This window comes from Pristiophorus japonicus, unplaced genomic scaffold (genome assembly GCF_044704955.1).
Source record: "Pristiophorus japonicus isolate sPriJap1 unplaced genomic scaffold, sPriJap1.hap1 HAP1_SCAFFOLD_315, whole genome shotgun sequence".
In the NCBI taxonomy this organism is placed as follows: domain Eukaryota; kingdom Metazoa; phylum Chordata; class Chondrichthyes; family Pristiophoridae; genus Pristiophorus; species Pristiophorus japonicus.
In genome coordinates this window covers 374979-399614 of record NW_027252944.1, presented here as the reverse complement: position 1 = coordinate 399614, position 24636 = coordinate 374979, and the positions used below count along the sequence as shown (strand labels likewise).

At 45.1% G+C, this 24636-nt stretch overlaps 2 non-coding genes across 2 annotated transcripts; one reads left to right on the top strand and one right to left on the bottom strand.

The window, feature by feature from the left end:
- Positions 1-1917: 1917 nt before the first annotated feature.
- trnav-uac (transfer RNA valine (anticodon UAC)) lies at positions 1918-1990 on the top strand. Its single transcript has one exon. It is a non-coding gene; the product is annotated as a tRNA-Val (tRNA).
- A 2244-nt stretch (positions 1991-4234) lies between these two features.
- Positions 4235-4306, bottom strand: trnaw-cca (transfer RNA tryptophan (anticodon CCA)). The gene has a single exon. It is a non-coding gene; the product is annotated as a tRNA-Trp (tRNA).
- Positions 4307-24636: the final 20330 nt, after the last annotated feature.

The following is a 24636-nucleotide window of genomic DNA, read 5'->3' as shown; positions in this document are numbered from 1 at the left end:
TTTGTCACCACCAACTTCTTAAAAGTGCGATTCAGCAGTCCACCTGCTCGCTGAACATTTCCGTCTGACCTGGTGCTGAAATTTGTTCATTCTTTTGTAGAACGACAATTATTTATTTTGCCCTGAGCATGTGAGGAACTTTTCTCCCGATCTCATTGGGTTTAATTTTGTTAATCTTGTGCTGAAAGTGGAGATGTTTCCGCAGTGTAACGTTTAACACCTTCTAGTTTTTTGAGTTCATGCTCAACTTTCTCCTTGAGTGCATATGGTACGGAACGGGGCTTGTAGTAAACCAATCTAGCGTCCTTCTGTACCCTGACACTCGCCTTGAAGCCTTGGATCGGACTGTCCGTTTCGCAGAACACCTTTGGATACTTCTTGATAACCTCATCCGTTGATGAAAATCTCGCTTCCACACAGAAAATCTGACTACAATCCAGCTTCAGTGAGCTTAATTAATGTCTTCCTTGTAAGGCAGACTTGTCTCTTTTCACTACTATTCGAGGCAAGTTCTGAAATTAATCTTTATATTTCACCGATCGGTACAGTGATATGACCAACCACAGGAATTTACTCTCCCGAGTAGCCTCGCTGCTCTATCTTGGATTTCTCCAGTTGGAAATCACGTAATTTGTCGCGGTACAGTGACTCCGGTATTACACTCACGGATGCACCCGTGTCAATTTCCATTGGTATCTTGAATCCAGCAACATCTATGTGGATTTTGATGCTTTCCGAATCACTGTCCGTTAAACTAGTGCTCCTGATGATGTGTAACTCTAACATCTCCTCATCCTGTTGTTGGTCTTCCATACTATGTAGTCTCTTGGGATTTCTACTCAAAGCTTTGAACGCTGGACTCATAGCTTTAAAAATAGGTTTACCCTTCTGTCGGCATGCCTTCGCAAGATGCCCAGTCTATCTGTCGAAGAAACACTCTGCCTTCACGTGTGGAGAACTTTGAGCATTGTGTTGTCCCAGGCACCTACAGCATGACTTCGACGCTTTGGTTGAATTTCCAGTTTATGAGGCTTTTCGCTCCCTTGTTATACCTTCAAATGCTCTGATAATGACTCCACGAGACAATGTGTCGTTCTTTAACTGTAGTGACCTGCGTCCTTTATTGATAACCACAGAGTGAGGATCACACATAGTGGCCTGCTTTTTATACTAGGCCAGGCACACCTGTGCAGGTAAGCTACAAGTCTCCCACTGCAGTGCCCTCTGGTGGCACACCTTGTAATAGTACCAGCAGTAACCATGTCGAACACATGACAGGTGTCACTGTGGAACCGTTTCTCTCACTCAAAGTTAGACGCACTACCGTGGGCGCCACGAGGTCTAGGTTGGTAGCCATTGACATTCAGGTTCATATATAAATATATATAAATATATCGACAGACATCGTAACTGTTCCCTGGTGGTCGAGGGGTTAAGATCCGGTGCACTTACCTGGTTCGACATGTATCGTAACTGTTCCCTGGTGGTCAAGGGGTTAAGTCCCGGCGCACTAACCTGGTTTCAATCCTCGATTAATTCATCGCAGAAAAATAATTGAGTCCGTGAAACGCTTAATAATTGCTGTAATCACCATGAATACCAATACTCTCTGTGATAGACCGTGATTACAGACTATCTGGCTTCTCCTGCACTTTGCCGGGCACGTGTTTGGGGTTTAATTTTGTAAACTGGGTGAGTTCGCTGATCGCGGGGAGACGGTAGGAGCCTCTGTGGCCCCACTGTGAGGATGTGGAAATGAACACGGTGGCTGGGTGATCCGTGACATTTCTGTAAAGGGCAGCGGAGGAGAAGGATTGAGAACTTTCAGTGTGGGGCAGAATTTGTTTCAGGAGAGCCAACACCTTCCCGATCTGCACAGAGGGTCAGCTCCACGTTGTGGGGGCCGTTGTACAAGAGGTTTCTGTAGTGTAGTGGTTATCACGTTTGCTTTACACGCGAAAGGTCCCTGGTTCAATCCCAGGCAGAAACATTATGTTTAAACTTGCTGTGGATGAACAATCAGAGGCGAGTTTCGTCTCCCTGCAAATGCTGCCTGACCTGCTGAGATTTCCAGCATTTGCTGGTTTTATTTGCTATTTATTCTCCTGGCAAAAGGGCTCCCTTATTCATTAATTGCTCTTTATTTCACTAATAAATAGATAACTTTGAGTGAGAGAAAACGGTTCCACCGGGGACCTTTTGCGTGTGAGGCCAACGTGATATCCGCTACACTGCAGCCCATCAAAGGGCGAGAAACCACTGAATATAAAGGATGTGCTGACAAATATCAGGGGCAGTGCAGTCTGGTCAATGTCAAATCCTCCTTTCTTATTCAGCAGTGGCATGAACGGGAGTCAGGCGCCACAAAGTTTAATTAAAGACACAAATACAAGTAACACTTGCAAATCTTTTCAGTGTAAAATTCTTTCACTTTATTTGAAATGCTGCTGCGTTGAATCTGAAAATACACACGGTGGGATTTTATCTTCACTACTGATTGTATTTTGTGTGCACGGTAGGAATAATCGGTGCTGATGAATTTGAAAAAAGTTGCCCCAGATTCGTGGTGTCATCGGCAATGAACACTTTCAACCAGAAAGCTAAAATACAGTGCGTAAAATGGGTTAACATGCATAAGAACATAAGATCATGAGAAATAGGAGCAGGAGTGGGCCATACGGCCCCTCGAGCCTGCTCCACCATTTAATACAATCATGGCTGATCTGATAATGGACTCAGGTCCACTTCCCTGCCCGCTCCCCAAAGCACAGGTCAAATGATTGAAGTATGTTGTGTCCCTGAGTCAGCATTTGTTTGATTGTGTAAAGAAGGTGAGGGGTTAATTAATGATGGTTTCCCGTGAAAGCAAGAGAATGGTTTTCGAACAAACCATCCGGTGACTGTCAGCTGAGCGCTGCTTTTGATTCGTGTTGGGAATGGGCGGGGATTTTAAAGCCCCTTGTATTGCAGAACCTTCATATAGACGAACATCTCCAGCTCATTGTGTAGGCCTCGTGGTGCAATGGTAGTGTGTCTGACTCCAGATCCAAAGGTTGTGTGTTCAAAACATGTTGGGGTATTGCTCTTTTGGATATTGTTCTTCCAGAATTAATATTTCCTTTGCTGTTTGGCAATAACCAGACCCTTGCTCCAAGGTCTGTCTCACTGTTTCCCCGGTGTCAGGCAGAGATACGCCTGCTGCCCTCATTTATTTCATGTGACAGGACACAAAAGTTCAAAATCAACCTGCAGGTGGCCACACACAGCGCTGAATAGGCAGGATGGCCGGGCGGTCGAAGGTGCTGTGTTCAAGTCACTGTCTCCTCTACACGTGTGTTCAGCTTGAATTCCAATTCTAACAATTATTATCATTAAACGGAACACATTTGTTTGAAACCACGGCCAACTCCCTCAAAGTGGGATTCAGCAGTTCAGCTGCTCGCTTAACATTTCCGTCTGACCTCGTGCTGGAGTTTATTGAAGAGAGTCAGTGAAGAAGATTCAACCTTTCACCTTATCCCTGAGCACCACCTTCTTACCTGAGGCCAGAAAGTCTCAAGCCGTACATTCCTGATCCTAACCACTCGCTGCTAAATGGCCAGCTCCTGTTCCGATGTGCAAAGTCTGGGAAACACGAGATCAATTCCTACCACACTCACTGCCTTCCTAAATGCAGCACCTTCATTCTATTCTCGAAAACCAGCTCCTGAAGTATCGGCCAGCTGTGTAGGTTAAAGCTCTGGTTATGTTCCTGGCATTGTGTCAATTGCAGTGTTTCAGTAGTGTAGTGGTTATCACATTCGTTTAACACGTGAAAACTCCCCACATCGCAACCCCGCGTAAACATTTTGAACATTGATCAATTAAAGATTAGAGAAAATGAAATAATTAACATGAATGGTTCAATATTTACAAAGTTGGTGTTTGTTTCTGCTTAATGATTAAAAATAATAAACACCAGAAGTGGGATTTGGACCCTTGTCTTCAAGATAGATTTTGAACTGAACACAGCATCTTCGACCGCTCGGCCATCCTGACTACTCACTGCTGTGTGTGGCCACCTGCAGATTGATTTTTAAATTTTGTGTCCTGTCACATGAAACAATTGAGGGCAGCAGGCGTATCTCTGCCTGACACCGGGGAAACAGTGAGACAGACCTTGGAGCAAGGGTCTGTTTATTTTCAAACAGCAAATGAAATATGAATTCTGGAAGAACAATATCCAAAACAACAGTGACCACGACGTGATTTGAACACGCAACCTTCTGATCTGGAGTCAGACGCGCTACCGTTGCGCCACGAGACCTACACAGTGAGCTGGAGTTGTTCGTCTATATGAAGGTTCTGCAATACAAGGGGCTTTAAAATTACCGCCCATTCCCACCAGGTATCGCAAGCAGCGCTCACCGGACAGTCACCGTATGGTTTTTTTCTTAACCTTTTGTCTTGATTTCATGGGAAAGCATCATGAATTAACCCCTCACCTTCTTTTGCACAATCAAACAAATGCTAACTCAGGGACACTCCATACTTCAATCATTTGTCCTGTGTTTTGTGCAATGTATAGAATGACTCGACAGACTTGTTACTGAAACTCACTCTACTGTAAACCTGGTTCAACTTTACATATTCCCAAAGTGCCCACGTGACATAGTACTCGCTCTTATATACCAGGGCCCGCGCACACGCGCGTACAGCCCGATGACCTTCGACAGTGGCGCCCCCTGGCGTCTAGTGACCCCAAGCATCAATACATGACACTTTGCATGTGACTGTTAAACCATATCCCATTTTACTCACTGTATTTTAATGGGCGGGCAATTTAAAGTCACTTGTATTGCAGAACCTTCATGTAGACAAACATCCCTTAACTATTGTGAAAACCTCGTGGCTTAACGGTAGTGCGTCTGATTCGAGATCAAAGGGCTGCTTGTTCAAATCATGTCGGGGTCACTGTTCTTCTAGATTTGTTGTTTCACAACAACCAGACCCTTGCTGCAATGTCTATCTCACTGTTTCGTAGTGGTAAGGTTGGGGACAGCATCAAACAAGAAATAAGGGATGTGTGCAGTGGTGGTACAGCAGTTATCATGAGTGACTTTAAACTACATATTCTTTGGGTTGACCACATGGTCGTAATGTGGTGGAGGAGGATTTCCTGGAGCGTATTTGGGATGGGTTTCTCGACCAATATGTTGAGGAACCAATAAGAGAGCTGGCCATCCTATACTGGGTGATGTGTAATGAGAAGCGACTAATGAGCAATCTTGTTGTGCGGGGCCCCTGAGGGAAATGTAACATAATATGGTAGAATTCTTCATTAAGATGGAGAGTGTCACAGTTAATTCAGAAACTATGGTCCTGAACTTAAGGAAAGGGAACTTTGACGGTCTGTGGTGTGAATTTGGCAATTCTAGAATAGACTGGCCAAGGATACTAAAAGAGTTGACAGTGGATAGGCAATGGTAAACATTTAAAGATCACACGGGTGAACTTCAGCAATTGTACATTCCTGTCTGGACTAAAAATAGAATGGAGAATGTTGCTCAACCGTGATTAACAAGGGAAATTAAGGAAAGTGTTAAAACCAAGGAAGAGGCACAAAAATTGGCCAGAAAAAGCTGCAAACCTGAGGACTGGGAGTAATTTAGAATTCAACAGGGGAGGACGAAGGTTTTCATTAGGAGGGGAAGCTTGCTTGGAACATAAAAGCTTCTGTAAATATGTGAAGAGAAAAAGATTAGTGAAGACAAACGTAGGTCCCTTGCAGTCGGATTCAGGTGAATTTATAATGGGTAACAAAGAAATGGCAGACCAATGGAACAAATAATTCGGTTCTGTCTTCACGAAGGAAGACACGAATAATGTTCCGAATGTACTTGGGGACCGAGGGTCGAGTGAGAAAGAGGAATGAAGGATATCCTTATTAGGCGGGAAATTGTGTTCGGCAAATTGATGGGATTGAAGGCTGATAAATCACCAGGGCCTGATAGTCTGCGTCCCAGAGTACTTAAGGAAGTGGCCCGAGAAATAGTGGATGCATTGGTGGTCATTTTCCAATATTCTATTGACTCGGGATCAGTTCCAATGGACTGGAGGGTAGCTAATGTAACACCACTTTTTAAAAAAGGAGGGTGAGAGAAAACCGGTAATTATAGACCAGTTAGCCTGACATCAGCAGTGGGGAAAATGTTGGAATCAATTATTAAAGAGGAAACAGCAGGGCATTTGGAAAGCAGTGACAGGATCAGTCCAAGTCAGCATGGATTTATGAAAGGGAAATCATGCTTGACAAATCTTCTGGAATTTTTGAGGATGTAACTAGCAGAGCGAACTTTGGAGAACCAGTGGATGTGGTGTATTTGGACTTTCAGAAGGCTTTTGACAAAGTCCCACACAAGAGATTGGTGTGCAAAGTCAAAGCGCATGGTATTGGGGGTAATGTACTGACGTGAATAGAGAACTGGTTGGCAGACAGGAAGCAGAGAGTCGGGATAAACGGGTCCTTTTCAGAATGGCAGGCAGTGACTTGTGGAGTGCCGCAATATAAATCAATGATTTGGATGAAGGACTTGTGTGTAATATCTCCAAGTTTGCAGATGACACTAAACTGGGTGGCGGTGTGAGCTGTGAGGAGGACGCTAAGAGGCTGTAGGGTGACTTGGACAGGTTAGGTGAGTAGGCAAATGCATGGCAGATGCAGAATAATGTGGATAAATGTGAGGTTATCCATTTTGGGGGCAAAAACACTGCGGCAGAATATTATCTGAATGGCGGCAGATTAGGAAAAGGGGAGGTGCAACGAGACCTGCGTGTCATGGGTCATCAGTCATTGAAGGTTGGCATACAGGTGCAACAGGCAGTGAAGAAGGCAAATGGTATGTTGGCCTTCATAGCTCGGGTCTTTGAGTATAGGAGCAGGGAGTTCTTACTGCAGCTGTACAGGGTCTTCGTGAGGCCTCACCTGGAATATTGTGTTCCATTTTGGTCTTCTAATCTGATGAAGGACGTTATTACTGTTGAGGGAGTGCAGGGAAGGTTCACCAGACTGATTCCCGGGATGGCTGGACTGTCATATGAGGAGAAACTGGATCAACTGGGCCTTTATTCACTGGAGTTTAGAACGATGAGAGGGTATCTCATGGAAATGCATAAGATTCTGACGGGAATGGACAGAGTAGATGCGGGTATATTGTTCCCGATGTTGGGGAAGTCCAGAACCAGGGGACATAGTCTTAGGATAAGCGGTAGGCCAATTAAGAAGGAGATGCGGAGAAACCTCTTCACTCAGAGAGTTGTTAACCTGTGGAATTCCCTGCAGAGGTGTATGGGGAACTTTGGCTGATATTTGGCCGCACCCATGCACACAAATATCTGCATTTGATGTTTTGCTAAAAGTCTTGGTTCCTGCAACAAGGTGGCCGCACATGCGCCATGAACAGTCCAAGATGGCGGCCAGTGACCCCGCTGACCCGGGCCTGTCACCACGGGGCCATCCCAGGGCCTGTGGCCTGTGATTGGGGCCTGGGACCTAAAGCAGGTGTTTATGAGGCTCATCAGCCCACTTACGGCTCCAATTCCTGCCCCGCACTGAAAACCGACCGTCTCCTGTCCAATATCATCTGGGCTCCACCAATGTAACAAACAGGGTGGATCAAGGGGAACCAGTGGATGTGGTGTATTTGGACTTCCAGAAGGCATTGACAAGGTGCCACATAAAAGGTTACCACACAAGATAAAAAAAACATGGGTTTGGGGGTAATATATTAGCATGGATAGAGGATTGGCTCACTAACAGAAAACAGAGAGTCGGTATAAATGGTTCATTCTCGGGTTGGAAATCAGTAACTAGTCGGGTGCCACAGGGATCAGTGCTGGGACCCCAACTATTTACAATCTACATTAACGACTTGGAAGAAAGGACCGAGTGTAATGTAGCCAAATTGTTGGGGTGGAAACTATGTTAAAGAACATGACTCAGACACCCATCTGCTCAAGTGGAAAACACCCAAGTTTATTATATGTATACAGAGACTCGGCCGAGTTGGAGATCAGTCTAAAAGCTCCGCAGCCTCTTGCCCCCGAACTCGCCCGGCCTTTCCATATTTAATCTCACAACCCACAAGCACGTGCTTCATTGTGGTTGCAATGGAAGAAGAAAAACCTTTCACAATAAAGTACATGTGACACTGAGTTCAGCGTTTAGGGCATTCGGTTCCTCCTTATCAGAGAAAAAACATGCATACATCTGTTTGCGCTACAACCATACTTTCTCCAACGTCTTCTTTCCACATGACTCAGAATCAGCAGACTTTATTTGACCATTTTAACATCGCCAGAATGCATAAAGCGGAGTTTCTAAAAATTCCCACTACACTGATGATACAAAGATGGGAGGAAAAGCAATGTGTGAGGAGGTCACAAAAAATCTGCAAAAGGACATAGGAAGGCTAAGTGAGTGGGCATAAATTTGGCAGATCGAGTAAAATGTGGGAAAGTGTTAGCTCATGCACTTTGGCAGAACAAAAAATCAAAGTGCAAATTATTATTTAAATCGAGAAAAATTGCAAAGTGCTACAGTACAGTGGGACCTGGGTGTACTTGTGCACGAAACAAAAGTTTAGTGTGTAGGTACAGCAATTGAACAGAAAATCCAATGGAATCTTGGTCTCTATTGCAAAGGGGATGGAGTATAAAAGCAGGGAAGTCTTGCCACAGTCATACAGGGTATTAGTGTGGCCACACTTAGACTACTGCGTGCAGTTTTGGTTTCCACATTTATGAAAGGATATACTGGCTTTGGAGGCAGTTCAGAGAAGGTTCCTAAGTTGATTCCGGAGATGAGGTGTTGAATTATGAGGAACGTTTGAGGAGCTTGGGCCTCCACTCATTGGAATTCAGAAGAATGAGAGGTGATCTTATCGAAACGTATAAGGTTTTGAAGCAGCTTGACAAGGTCGATGCAGAGAGGATGTTTCCACTGATAGGGGAGACTAGAACTAGAGAGCATAGTCTCAGAATAAGGGACCTCCCATTTAAAACTGAGATGAGTAAAACTTTCTTCTCCCAGAGCATTGTAAATCGGTGGAATTCACTGCCTCAGAGAGCTGTGGAAGCTGGGTCATTGAATAACTTTAAGAGATTGACAGTTTCTTAACCGATAATGGATTAAAGGGTTATGGGGAGTGGGCAGGGAGGTGGACCCGAGTCCTATTAAGCCATGATCCTATTAAATGGCGGAGCAGGCTCGATGGGCCGTGTGGCCTACTCGAGCTCCTATTTCTCATCTTCTTATGTTACCCTCCCCTTCAGTGCTGACTCTGGCTGGATTCAGTTCCGCTCACTGGTTTCCCTCTCCTCTGCTGAAGGTGCTGACTCTGTCTGGGTTCAGTTCTACACTCACTGGTTCCCTTCCCCTGAAGGTGCTGACTCTGTCTGGGTTCAGTTCTACACTCACTGGTTCCCCTCCCCTGAAGGAGGGAGATATACACCGTATCTAACCTGTGTTGTACCTGCCCTTGGAATGTCTGGTGGACAGTGTTGAGGACGCTTTACTCGGTATCTAAGCAAGGCAAGAAAATCCTTCCTTAGATAAGGAGACCAAAACTGTGCACAGTACTCCAAGTGTGGTCTCACCAAGGCCCTGTAGAGTGAGATTTGAGAGGATTACCCTTTATCTAAATTAAGCTGTACCCGGCCCGAGGAGTGTTTATTTGGAAAGTGTAGAAGGAGCTTTACTTCGTATCTCACCAATGCACTACGTACCCTGGGAGTGTTTGATGCGACTGGGTAGAGGGAGCTTTACTCTATTTAATGCGTGCTGTACCTGCACTGGCTGTGTTTGATGGTACAATGCAGTTGGAGCTTTACTTTGTATCTGAGTCAAGATAAATGGGGTCATTTTTCCATTGGCAAACTAGCTCCAGCATCGTCATAGGCTCGGTGCTCAGTCCTCAATCTATATTAATGACTTGGATGAAGGGACCGAGTGCAATCTCGAAAAGTTTTCTGATGATACAAAGATGGGTGGGAAAGAAACTTGTGAAGAGGACACAAACATCTGTAAAGGGATACAGACATGCTAAGTGAGTGGGCAAAAAATTCGGCAGATAGAATATAATGTGGGAAAATGTGAGGTTATCCACTGGGGCAGAAAAAATAAAAAACAAATTATAATTTAAATGGATAAAAATTGCAAAGTGCTGCAATACAGTCGCAACTTGGGGTCCTTGTGCATGAAACACAAAAAGTTAGTATGCAGGTACAGCAAGTAATCAGGAAAGCAAATGGAATCTTGGCCTTTATTGCAAGGTGGATAAAGTATAAAAGCAGTTAAGTCCTGCTACAACTGTACAGAATATTGGTGAGGGCACGCCTAGAGTACTGCATACAGTTTTGGTCTCTGTATTTAAGGAAGAATGTATTGGTTTGGAGGCTGTTCAGGGAAGGTTCACTAGGTTGATTCCAGAGATGAGGGGGTTGACTTATGAAGATAGGTTGAGTAGGTTGGGTCTATACGCATTGGAGTTCAGAACAATGAGAGGTGATCTTATCAAAACATAAAAGATAATGAAGGGGCACGACAAGGTGAATGCAGAGAGGATATTTGCAACTATAGGGAAAACTAAAACTAGGGGTCATCGTCTCAGAATAAGAGGCAGCCCATTTAAAACTGAGATTAGATGGAATTTCTTCTTTGAGTGTTGTAAATCTATGGAATGTCTGCCCCAGAGAGCTGCGGAGGCTGGGCCATTGAATATATTAATGGAGGAGATCGACAGATTTTTGAGCAATAAGGGAATAAAGTGTCATGGGGAGCGGGCAGGGAAGTGGAGCTGAGCACAAGATCAGATCAGCCATGATCTTATTAAATGGTGGAACAGGCTCGAGGGGCCAAGTGCCTACTCCTGCTCCTATATCTTATATTATGATCTACCCTGTGCTGTACCTGCCCTGGGATTGTTTGTTGGGATAGTGTAGAAAGAGCTTTACTCTGTATCTAACACGTGCTACCTGCCCTAGGATTATTTGTTGGGACAATGCAGAGGGAGAGATTACTCTGTATTTATCCGGTGCTGTACTTGCCCTGGGAGTGTTTGATGGGACTGTGTAGATGGAGCATTATGCTGTATCTAACCAATGCTGTATCTACCCTGCAATGCTTTGGATAGTGTCGAGGGAGAAATACTCCATACCTAACCAGTGTTGTACATGCCCTTGGAATGCCTGGTAGGACAGTGTTGAGGGAGTTTTATGCTGTATCTAATGCATGCTGTACCTGCCCTGGCCATGTCCGATGGAACAGTATAGAGGGAGATTTACTCAATATTTAAACCATGTTGTATCTGTTCTTGGAGTGTTTGATGCGGCAGAGTAGAGGGAGCTTTACTCTGTATCTATCCCGTGCTGCAGTTGCCTTGGGAGTGTTTGATGCGACAATGTAGAGGGAGATTTATTCTGTATCTGCCCTGGGAGTGTTTTATGGGTCAGTGTAGAGGGAACTTTATTCTGTATCTAACAAATGAAGTATCTGCTCTCGAATGCTTGAGACAGTGTAGAGGGAGATATACTCCATATCTAGCCTGTGTTGTACATGCCCATGGAATGTCTGGTGGGACAATGTTGAGGGAGCTTTGCTCCATATCTAAGCAAGGCAAGTATCCTTCCTTAGATAATGCGACCAAAGATGTGCACAGTACTCCAGGTGTGGTCTCACCAAGGCCCAGTACAATTATTTAGTGAGGTTTGAGAGGGTAACCCTTTCACTAAATTATGCTGTACTTGCCCTTGGAGTGTTTATTTGGAAAGTGTGGAGGAAGCTTTACTCTGCATCTAACCACAGCAGTACCTGCTCTGGGAGTGCTTGCTGGGCCAGTGTAGAGGGAGCTTTACAGTGTATCTAACGCATGCTGTTCCTGCCCTGGGAGAGTTTTATGGGACAAAGTAGAGGAACTTTACTCTGTATCATTCCAGTGCAGTTCCTGCCGTGGGATTGTCCAGTGGGAAAATATGTATCTAATCTGTGCTGTACCTGCCCTTTGAGTGCTGGATGGGACAGTGTTGTGGGTAAAATTACTCTGTATTTAACCTGTGCTGGAGCTGCCCTGTGAATTTTGTTGGGGACTGTTCAGAGGGAGATTTATGCTGGACCTAACCTGTTCCGTACCTGCCCTGGGAGAGTTTGACGGGACAGTCTAGAGGGAGCTTTACTCTGTATCTGACCCGTGCTTTACCTACCCTGGAACTATTTGATGGGACGGTGTAGAGGGAGCTTTACTCTGTATCTAACCTGTGTTGTAACTGGCCTGGGAGTGTTTGATGCGACAGTGTAGAGGGAGCTTTACTCTGTAACTAACCCATGTGCAATTTCCCGGGAGTGTTTGGGATATTGTAGACTGAGATTTACTCTGTATCAACCATGGTAGTGTTTGGGACAGGATGGAGTGAGATTTACTCTGTCTCTAACCCGTGCAGTACCGGTAGTCTGGACAGCAATAGTGGGGAAAATGCTAAAATCTATTATTAAGCACGTAGTAACAGGGCACTTCAGAACGAATAACAGGATTGGGCAGAATTAACACGGATTTATGAAAGGTAAATTGTTCTTGACAAATCTGTCAGTGTTTTTTCAGGTAACTAGCAGGATAGATAAGGGGGAACCACTGGATGTGGTGTATTTATATATACAGAAGGAATTCGATGAGGTGCCAGTCAAGAGATTATTGAATAAATTTAGGGCTCATGGGATTGGGCGTTATATACTAGCAAGGATTAAGGATTGCTTAACGGACAGAAAACAGAGAGTAGGAATAAACAGGCCATTTTCGGGTTGGCAGGCACTTACTGGTGGGGTCGTAGCATCGCTTGGGAGCACTATATATAAGCAAGCCTCCCATGCTGTACCATCACTCTGGAGTTTGAATAAAGGAGCTAAGGTCAAAATTACTCATAAGGGTGTTAAAAAACAAGCCTGAAGGCTTTGTGTCTTAATGCAAGGAGTATCCGCAATAAGCTGGATGAATTAACTGTGCAAATAGATGTTAACAAATATGATGTGATTGGGATTACGGAGACGTGGCTCCAGGATGATCAGGGCTGGGAACTCAAAATCCAGGGGTATTCAACATTCAGGAAAGATAGAATAAAAGTAAAAGGAGGTGGGGTAGCATTGCTGGTTAAGGAGGAAATTAAGGCAATAGTTAGGAAGGACATTAGCTTGGATGATGTGGAATCTATATGGGTAGAGCTGCAGAATACCAAAGGGCAAAAAACGTTAGTGGGAGTTGTGTACAGACCTCCATACAGTAGAAGTGATGTTGGGGAGGGCATCAAACATGAAATTAGGGGTGCGTGCATGAAAGGTGCAGCAGTTATAATGGGTGACTTTCATATGCACATAGATTGGGTTAACCAAACTGGAAGCAATACGGTGGAGGAGGATTTCCTGGAGGGCATAAGGGATGTTTTTTTAGACCAATATGTCGAGCAACCAATCAGGGGGGAGGCCATCTTAGACTGGGTGTTGTGTAATGAGAGAGGTTTAATTAGCAATCTCGTTGTGCGAGGCCCGTTGGGGAAGAGTGAGCATAATATGGTGGAATTCTGCATTAAGATGGAGAATGAAACAGTTAATTCAGAGACCATGGTCCAGAATTGAAAGAAGGGTAACTTTGAAGGTATGAGGTGTGAATTGGCTAGGATTGATTTGCGAATGATACTGAAGGGGTTGACTGTGGATGGGCAATGGCAGATATTTAGAGACCGCATTGATGAACCACAACAATTGTACATTCCTGTCTGGTGTAAAAATAAAAAAGGGAAGGTGGCTCAACCATGGCTATCAAGGGAAATCAGGGATAGTATTAAAGCCAAGGAAGTGGCATACAAATTGGCCAGAAATAGCAGCGAACCCGGGGACTGGGAGAAATTTAGAACTCAGCAGAGAGGACAAAGGGTTTGATTCGGGCAGGGAAAATGGAGTATGAGAAGAAGCTTGCAGGGAACATTAAGACGGATTGCAAAAGTTTCTATAGATATGTAAAGAGAAAAAGGTCATTAAAGACAAACGTAGGTCCCCTGCAGTCAGAATCAGGGGAAGTCATAATGGGGAACAAAGAAATGGCGGACCATTTGAACAAGTACTTTGGTTCGGTATTCAGTGAGAGGACACAAACAATCTTCCGGATATAAAAAGGGTCGGAGGGTCTAGTAAGGAGGAGGAACTGAGGGAAATCCTTATTAGTCGGGATATTGTGTTGGGGAAATTGATGGGATTGAAGGCCGATAAATCCCCAGGGCCTGATGCGACTGCATCCCAGAGTACTTAAGGAGGTGGCCTTGGAAATAGTGGATGCAGTGACAGTGATTTTCCAACATTCCATTGACTCTGGATCAGTTCCTATGGAGTAGCGGGTAGCCAATGTAACCTTACTTTTTAAAAAAGGAGGGAGAGAGAAAACAGGGAATTATAGACCGGTCAGCCTGACATCGGTAGTGGGTAAAATGATGGAATCAATTATTAAGGATGTCATAGCAGTGCATTTGGAAAGAGGTGATATGATAGGTCCAAGTCAGCATGGATTTGTGAAAGGGAAATCATGCTTGACAAATCTTCTGGAATTGTTTGAGGGTGTTTCCAGTAAAGTCTACAAGGGAGAACCAGTTGATGAATATTTGGACTTTCAGAAGACTTTCGACAAGGTCCCACACAAGAGATTAATGTGCAAAGTTAAAGCTCATGGGATTGGTGGTAGTGTGCTGAAATGGATTGAGAACTGGTTGTCAGACAGGAAGCAAAGAGTAGGAGTAAATGGGGACTTTTCAGAATGGCAGGCAGTGACTTCTGGGGTGCCGCAAGGTTCTATGCTGGGGCCCCAGCTGTTTACTCTGTACATTAATGATTTAGACGAGGGGATTAAATGTAGTATCTCCAAATTTGCGGATGACACTAGGTTGGGAGGCAGTGTGCGCTGCGAGGAGGATGCTATGAGGCTGCAGAGCGATTTAGATAGGTTCGGTGAGTGGGGAAATGCATGGCAGATGAAGTATAATGTGGATAAATGTGAGGTTATCCACTTTGGTGATAAAAGCAGAGAGACAGACTATTATCTGAATGGTGACAGATTAGGAAAAGGGGAGGTGCAAAGAGACCTGGGTGTCATGGTACATCAGTCATTGAAGGTTGGCATGCAGGTACAGCAGGCGGGTAAGAAACCAAATGGCATGTTGGCCTTCATAGCGAGGGGATTTGAGTACAGGGGCAGGGAGGTGTTGCTACAGTTGTACAGGGCCTTGGTGAGGCCACACATGGAGTATTGTGTACAGTTTTGGTCTCCTAACCTAAGGAAGGACATTCTTGCTATTGAGGGAGTGCAGCGAAGGTTCACCAGACTGATTCCCGGGATGGCGGGACTGACCTATGAAGAAAGATTGGATCAACTGGGCTTGTATTCACTGGAGTTCAGAAGAATGAGAGGCGACCTCATAGAAACGTTTAAAATTCTGACGGGGTTAGACAGGTTAGATGCAGGAAGAATGTTCCCAATGTTGGGGAACTCCAGAACCAGGGGACACAGTCTAAGGATAAGAGGTAAGCCATTTAGGACCGAGATGAGGAGGAATCTCTTCACCCAGAGAGTGGTGAACCTTTGGAATTCTCTACCACAGAATGTTGTTGAGTCGAATTCACTAAATATATTCAAAAAGGAGTTAGATGAAGTCCTTACTACTCGGGGAATCATGGGGTATGGTGAGAAAGCAGGAATGGGGTACTGAAGTTGCATGTTCAGCCATGAACTCATTGAATGGCGGTGCAAGCTAGAAGGGCCAAATGGCCTACTCCTGCACCTATTTTCTATGTTTCTATGTTTCTATGTTCCAAAAATGGTGGAACTACGCGGGGAAGTGTTCCATTGGTTAATACTGGTTACAGCAATTTCATTGGCTGGTACAGTGCAATTAATTTTATTGGATAGAGTAAATTCTACTGATACCATTGGTACATTCAGTTCTGGCGACTGTTGCAGAGGAAAAGCCTTTGCAGGTTATGTGTTAATTTTCTGCGAAAGTCTTCCCAGGCTTATTCTCAGGCTAATATTCTTGGCAGACATATGGCTACCATCTACTTAATAGAGGCATTGTCCCTGTTATCTTCTGTGGCTGGAACATCGTGGACTCCTCAGATTATATCTGAGAGTTGTCTACATAAATCTTGTGCGTGTTCTTATCTCCGAAGCGAATTTCTCTGACCTCAGTGTTTCTGCCGAACACAGCTATTTTTCCATGAACGCAATTTAAATATTACTCTCAGTCTTCCTTACTTTATTTTAATTACACCGAATTACTTTACCTCTAATTAAAGTTTTTCGCTCTAACACTCATATACATCCACATCTACCCAGTCTTGAGCCTGGGAGCCTCTGTCTCCAAGCAATGGTTTTGGCAGACCTCATCTTCAACCTCAATACAAGCTTTTTCTGTTATGTTTTTAAGTTTCCATGTTGACGACGCAATACAGGATTTTGATAGTAATGAGTCCTAACTAAGTGCATTACAATTTGAAAAAACGATTGATAATTTATTATTTTCAACAGTTTGCAAGTGCTCTGTGTGATTCTACCTTCAGAGAAGCGACATGAGCGATAAGCTAAGACAGATCTGAGCTCCTCGGTATTATTTCCCAGTGCGTTTGTTTCGCAGTGATAATGTGTGACGTAACACCATAATGACTGGTGGCAGAGCCAGAGCCTTGCGTCAGCAGAAAATCTAAACCAGTGTCTTTGTCTTTGCAGAAGCAAGCTTTTCAATGAATGTACTTCGTTCATTTTATACTTGCAATGCCTAATCCCTCAAAATACTCACCAAAGCCTGTATTCTTACAGCTGGATGCAAGTTGTAATCTCCTTGTGAGGTGCAGTTTGTTCAGGTCATGTTCCCGAGCTGCCCCAGGGATGGGGTAGTGTGAGATGTCCCATTGCGGTGCAGTTTCTGAATCTGAGATGCCCCACGGAGGGGAAAGTGTGTGATGTCACTGTGGGATGCAGTGTGTTCAGTGTCTGACCTTGAGCTGCCCCAGAGAGCGCGCCGTGTGTGATGTCCCTGTGAGGTGCAGTAAGCCGTGAGTCTGACACTGGGCTGTCCCAGGGAGGGGGCAGTGTGTGATATCACTGTGGTGTGCAGTGTCTGACCGTGAGCTGGCCGGGAAGCGGGCGGTGTATGATGTCCCTCTGTGGTGCAGTCTTTTCAGTGTCGGACCATGAGCTGCCCCAGGAGTGGGCAGTGCGTGATGTCCCTGTGGGGTGAGATAAAGCGAGTGTCTGACCCTGAGCTGCAACAGGGAGGGGTTAATGTGTGATGACACTCTGGGGTGCAGTGTCTACCCCTCAGCTGCCGCAGGGAGAGGCAGCGTGTGATGTACTTGTGTGGTGCAGTGCCTGAACCTGAACTGCCCCAAGGAGCGGGCAATGTGTGCCGACTCTGTGGGGTGCATATCCTCAGTGTCAGACCCTGGGCTGCCCTAGGGAGGGGGCAGTGTGAAATGTCCCTCAGGGATGCAGTAAGTGGTGAGTCTGACCCAGAGCTGCAGCACGGAGAGGCAGTGTGTGATGTCCCTGTGGGTGAAGTATGTTCAGTGTCTGATCCAGAGCTGCCCCCGGGGGGGCAGTGTGAAATGTTCCTGTGGGATGCAGTAATTGGTGAGTCTGACCCAGAGCTGCCCCAGGGAGGGTGCTGTGTGTGATGTCCCTGTACGGTGCAGTATGTTCAGTGCCTGACCCAGAGCTGCCCCAGGGATGGTGCAGTGTGTGATGTCCCTGTGGGAAGCTGTTTGCTCAGAATCTGACCGTGAGCTCTCCTAACACATACTTTTCTCGGGGACAGTTACACGCTTCTCAGTTGGAATTAAATTGTCGGACATCCCCATCTGCTGGACGCAGGTGGCACTACTGAACAGATCGTGATGGCTCAGCCGTTTCACAGAGTCATCTAATTGCAACGACCGGCAAGAAGAATTAATCTTATTTCGGTTGTATTGACGTCATACTTGGTAGTTTACAGTATTCGAAGTAAGCACTTTAAAAAGCCCATCACTCTTTACGTTATTTGAAAAATATACAGAATAGTATCCACAGCTCAGGTACAGTTCAGACCTGGATGTGATTAAAACTTGCACGAACAGTAGAAGTGATCAGGTCGACTCTCTTCTGAACTGCTCGGTGTGTGTTTCAGCAGAAAGCTCCAGTAAGTCCCTCCCTTTCCACATTGGGGGCAGGTGAACATAGACATATAGAAACAGAGAAAATAGGTGCAATAGTAGGCCAATCTGCACTTCGGGAGTGCACCGTATTCAATAAGATCATGGCTGAACATTCCCTCAGTACACCTTTCCTGCTTTCTCTCCATACCCCTTGATACCCTTAGCTGTAAGCGCCATATCTAACTACATCTTCAATATATCCAATGAAGTGGCATCAACAACTCTCTGCGGCAGGGAATTCCATAGGTTAAGAACTCTCTGAGTGAAGAAGTTTCTCCTCTTCTCAGTGCTAAATGGCAAACCTCATGTCCTAAGACACAGTCCCCTGGTTCTGGACTTCCCTAACATCGGGGACTTTCTTCCCACATCTAACCTTTCCAGTTCCCTCAGAATCCTATCGGTTTCTATGAGATCCGCTCTCATCCTTCTAAACTCCAGTGAATCAAGGCGCAGTTGATCCAGTCTCTCCTCACATGACAGTCCAGCCATCCCTGGAATCAGTCTGGTGAACCTTCGTTGCACTCCCTCAATAGCAAGAACGTCCTTCCTCAGATTAGGAGACCAAACTGAACACAATACTCCAGGTGAGGCATCACCAAGGCCCTGTGCAACTGTAAAAGACCTCCCTGTTCCTATCCACAAATCCCTGTGCTATAAAGGCCAACATGCAATTTGCCTTCTTCACTGCCTGCTGTACCTGCATGTCACCTTTCAATGACTGATGAAACATGGTACCAAGGTCTCGTTGCATCTCTCCTTTTCTTAATCTGCTGAAATTCAGATAATATTCTGCCTTTCGTGTTTTTCCACCAATTGCACATTATACTGCATCTGCCATGCATTTGTCCACTCATCTTACCTGTCCAAGTCACCCTGCAGCCCTTTAACGTCCTCCTCATAGATCACACCGTCACCCAGTTTAGTGTCATCAGCAAACTTGGAGATAATAGACTCAATTCCTTCATCTAAACCGTTAATGTATATTATAAAGAGCTGGGGTCACAGCACTGAGCCCTGTGGCACTCCACCAGTCACTGCCTGCCATTCTGACTCTCTGCTTCCTGTCTGCCAACCAGTTCTCTATCCACGTCAGTACACTACCCCCAATACCATGCGCTTTGATTTTGCACACCAATCTCTCGTGCGGGACCTTGTCAAAAGCCTTTTGAAAGTCAAATACAACACATCATTGGTTCTCCCTTGTACACTGTGCTAGTTGCATCCCCCAAAAATGCTGAAGATTCGTCAAGCATGATACCCCTTCATAAATCCAATGGTGACTTTGCCCGATCATGGTCGCTGCTTTCCAAATGCGCTGCTATTTCATCCGTAACGATTGATTCCAACATTTTCCCCACGACTGATGTCAGTCTAACTTCTCTATAATTGCCAGTTTTCTGTTTCCCTTCTTTTTTTAAAAGTGGTGTTACGTTAGCTACCCTCCAGTCCATAGGAACTGATCCAGAATCGATAGACTGTTGGGAAATGATCACCAATGCATCCATTATTTCTAGGGCCACTTCCTTATGTTCTCTGTTTGCAGACTATCAGGCTCCCGGTATTTATCGGACTTCAAACCCATCAATTTCCCGAAAACAATGTCCTGCCGAATAAGGATATCCTTCAGTTCCTCCTCACCAGACCCATTGTCCCCGAGTACATTCGGAACGTTATTTCTGCATTCCTTCGTGAAGACAGAACCAAAGTATTTGTTCAATACGTCTGCCATTTCTTTGTTGCCCATTATAAATTCAACGAATCCGATTGCAAGCGACATACATTTGCCTTCACTAATCTTTTTCTCTTCACATTACTTTAGATGTTTTTGCAATCAGTTTTTATGTACCTGCAAGCTTCCTCTCGTAATCTATGTTCCTCCCCTCAATTACATCATTAGTCCTCCTCTGTTGAATACTAAATTTATCCCAGTCCTCAACTTTGTAACTTTTTCTAGCCAATTTATATTCCTCTTCCTTGGCTTTAACACTATCCTTAATTTTCCTTGTTAGCCATTGTTGAGCCACCTTCCCCGTTTCATTTTTACCCTAGACAGAGATTACAATTGCTGAAGTTCATCCATGTGATCTTTAAATGTTTGACATTGCTTATCCACCATCAACACTTTAAGTATCCTTAGGAAGTCTATTCTAGCCAATTCACACCTCATACCGTCGAAGTTACCTTTCCTTAAGTTCTGCACCATAGTTTCCGAATTAATTGTGTCACTCTCCATCTTAATAATGAAATCTACCATATTATGGTCACTCTTCCCCAAGGTGCCTCGCACAAACAAATTGCTAAATAGTCCCTTCTCATTACACATCACATTATGATGGTCAGCTCTCCAGTTGGTTCCGAGACATATTGGTCTAGAAACAATCCCTAATACACTCTCGGATATTCTCCCCCACTGCATTACTACCAGTGTGGTAAGCCCAATCAATATGTAGATTAAAGTCGTCCATGATACTGATGTCCCTTTATTACACACACCGCTTATTTCTTGTTTGATGCTGTCCCCAACATCACTACTACTGTTTATTGGTCCTACTAACGTTTTCTGCCCTTTGGAATAACGCAGCTCCACCCATAACTATTCCACATCATCCAGACTAATGTCCCTACTTACTAAAGCATTAATTTCCTCTTTAATCAGCAACGCCACCCCGCCTCCTTTTCCTCTCTCCTATCCTTCAAAATGTTGAATACCCCTGGCTGTTGCGTTCCCAACCTTGGTCAACCTGGAGCCATGTCTCTGTGATGCAAAATACATCATATCCATTCTCACAGAGCTTTCAGGCTTGTATTTGCAACACACTTTGTCTCTTCAGAAAGTTTCTGTTATGCGGCCCTTTTTGTTGTTTGCCTTGGGTTTATCTGCCCTCCACTTTTAATTTCCCCTTTCTATCTTTTTCTTCTGCGTCCATTTTACTTCCCTCTGTCTCCCTGCATAGGTTCCCATCCCCCATGATGGTAGCTTAACTCCTCCCCAACATCACTAACACACACTCTCCCGAGGACATTGGTTCCGGTCCTGCCCAGGTGCAGACCATCCGGTTTGTACTGGTCCCACCTCCCCCAGAACCGGTTCCCATGTCCTAGGAATTTGAATCCCTCCCTCTTGCACCACTTCTCAAGCCACGTATTCATCTGAGCTATCCTGCAATTCCTCCTCTGACTAGCACGTGGCACTGCTACCATTTTTGAGATTACTCCCTTTGAGATCCTAGCTTTAAATTTAGCTCCTAGCTCCCGAAATTCGTCTCGTAGGACCTCATCCCGTTTTTTACCTACATCGTTGGTACCTACAGCACCACGACAATTGGCTGTTCACCCTCAATTTTCAGTATTTCCTGCACCCACTCGGAGACATTCTTCATTGTTGCACCAGGGAGGCAACATCCCATCCTGGCGTCTCGGTTGCGGCTGCAGAAACGCCTATCTATTCCCCTTACAAACGAATCCCCTCTCACTATAACTTTCCCACTGATTTTCCTGCCCTCCTGTGCAGCAGAGGCTCCCACGGTGCCTTGACCTTGGCTGCTGCTGCTCCCACCTGATGAGTCATCCCACTCAAAAGTACCCAAAACGGTGTATCAGTTTTGCAGGTGGCAGGACGCATGGGACCCCTAGACTACCTTCCTTGCACTGCTCTCCCCAGTGTGAACTCGCTGATGCACCATCAAGCGGGAGGGATGGGTGGATCCATTGCCATACACGGTACATTTAACAGCATATGGTCAGACGAACATAAAAAATAGGAGCAGGAGCAGGCCACACTGCCCTTCGAGCCTGCTCCATCATTTAATACGACCAAGCCTGATCTGATCACGGATTCATGTCAACTTCGCTGCCTGTTCCCCATAACCAGTTATCCCCACATCTGTTAATAAACTGTCTATTTCTGTCTTAATTTTATTCAATGACCCACCTTCCGCAGCGCTCTGAGGCAGCGAATTTAACACATCTACTAAGCTTTGAAAGAAGAAATTCCTCCTCATATCAGGTTTAAATGGGCGGTGCACCTTCCCTTTTCCTAATCTGCCGCCATTCAGAATATTATCTGAATGATAGCAGATTAAGAAAAGGGGAGGTGCAACAAGACTTGGGTGCCATGGTACATCAATCATTGAAAGGTGGCATGCAGGTACAGCAGACGGTGAAGAAGTCAAATTGGTTGTTGGCCTTCATAGCGAGGGGATTTGAATATAGTAGCAGTGAGGTCTTACTGCAGTTGTACAGGGCCTCAGTGAGGCCTCACCTGGAATATTGTGTTCAATATTGGTCTCCTAATCTGAGCAAGGACGTTCTTGCTATTGACAGAGGGCAGCGAAGGTTTAACAGACTGATTCCCGGGATGGCACGACAGACATATGAGGAGAGACTGGAGCGACTCGGACCGTATTCACTGGAGTTCAGAAGGATGCGAAGGGATCTCATAGAAACAACTAAAATTCTGTCCGGACTCGACAGGTTAACTGCAGGAAAAATATTCCCGATGTTGTAGAAGTCCAGAACCAGCGGATAGTCTCAGGATAAGGGGTAGGCCATTTAGGACTGAGATGAGGAGAAACGTCTTCACTCAGTGAGTTCTTAACCTGTGGAATTCCCTACTGCAGATATTTGTTAATGCCAGTTAATTGGATATAGTCAAGAGGAAGTTAGATATGGCCCTTAGAGCTAAATGGATGAAGGGATATGGAGAGAAAGGTGCAATTGGGTGTTGTGCAGGTTCGAAGGGCCGAATGGCCGACTCCTGCAACTATTTTATATGATTCTTTGTTTTTACTGTCCCCTTATTCTAATATTTAACTTGTTTCTCTCCGCTGTGAATCCACTGCAGTTGCATGGGGTTCGTGGACTGAGTGAATCCCTTCGCACGCCTGTGGCAGGTAAACAATCTCTCTGCAGTGTGAACTCTTTGTTGTGTCAGCAGGTGGAATGAGTGCGTAAATGACTTTCCACAGGAAGAGCCTCTGAGTGGTAGCTCTCGTCAGTGTGAACTATCGCGTGCTTCTGCACGTCGGATGATTTATTGATTTGCTTCCCACACACGGCACAGAACTACCTCCCTATGATGTGAACACGCTGATTATTTTCCAAATATCACTGTTACCAACCTAACGTTTTTGGACGTCACAATAACTGGCCTAAATTATTGCTCCTCGATTTCGCTCCCAACGCATCATTTGTCGGCGTGGAAGTAAGTCCTCTTCAGGCTTGACCAATCTTCAAGAATCTTTTGAGGATTTAACAATTAGAGTGGACAAGGCGGAACCAGTGGTTGTGGTGTCTTTCAAAAAAACGTTGGACAAAGGCCCACACAAGAGATGGTTGTGCAACATTAATGCACATGGTATTGGTGGTAATATTTTGACGTGGATAGAGATCTGTTTGGCAGACAGGAAGCAGAGATTCGGGATGAACGGGTCCTTTTCGGAATGGCAGGCAGTGACTAGTTGGGTGCAGATGGGCTCAGTGCTGGGACCCCAGCAATTTACAATTTACATCGATGATTTAGGTGAAGGAATTGTGTGTAATATCTCCCAGTTTGAAGATGATACTAAGCTGGGTGGCGGTATGAGCTGTGAGGAATATGCTAAGAGGCTGCAGGGTGAGTTGGACAGGTTCAGTGTTTGGGCAAATGCATGACAGATGAGGTATAATGTGGATAATTGTGAATTTATCAATTTTGGTGGCGAAAACGTGAAGGCAGAATATTATCTGAATGGTCGCTGATTAGGAAAAGGGGAGGTGCAACGAGACCTGGGAGTCATGGTGCATCTGTTATTGAAAGTTGGCAAGTGGTGAACAAGACAAATTGCATGTTCGCGTTCATAGCTAGGGGATTTGAGTATTGGAGCAGGGAGGTGTACTGCAGTTGTACAGGGCCTTGGTGAGGCATCACCTGGATTATCATGATCAGTTTTGGTGTCCTAATCTGAGGAAGGACCGTCTTGCTATTGAGAGAGTGCAGCGAAGTTTCACCAGACTGATTCCCGGGATGCATGGCTGGCATATGAGAAGAGATTGGATGTACTGGGCCTGTATTCACTGGAGTTTAAATGAATGAGAGTGGACCTCTTCGAAACATATTACATTCTGACGGGACTCGACAGTTTAGATGCAGAAAGAATGTTCCCAATGTTGGGGAAGTCCAAAGCTACTGGTCACAGTCTAAGGATAATGCGTAAGAAATTTAGGACCGAGATAAGGAGAAAACATTTCACTCAGAGAGTTGTGAACCTGTGGAATTCACTACCACAGAGAGTTGTTGATGCCAATTCGTCAATTTTATTCAAAATATGGCCCTCACGGATGGATCAATGGGTATGGAGAGAAATCAGGAAAGGGCTACTGATGTGAATGATCAGTCATTATCT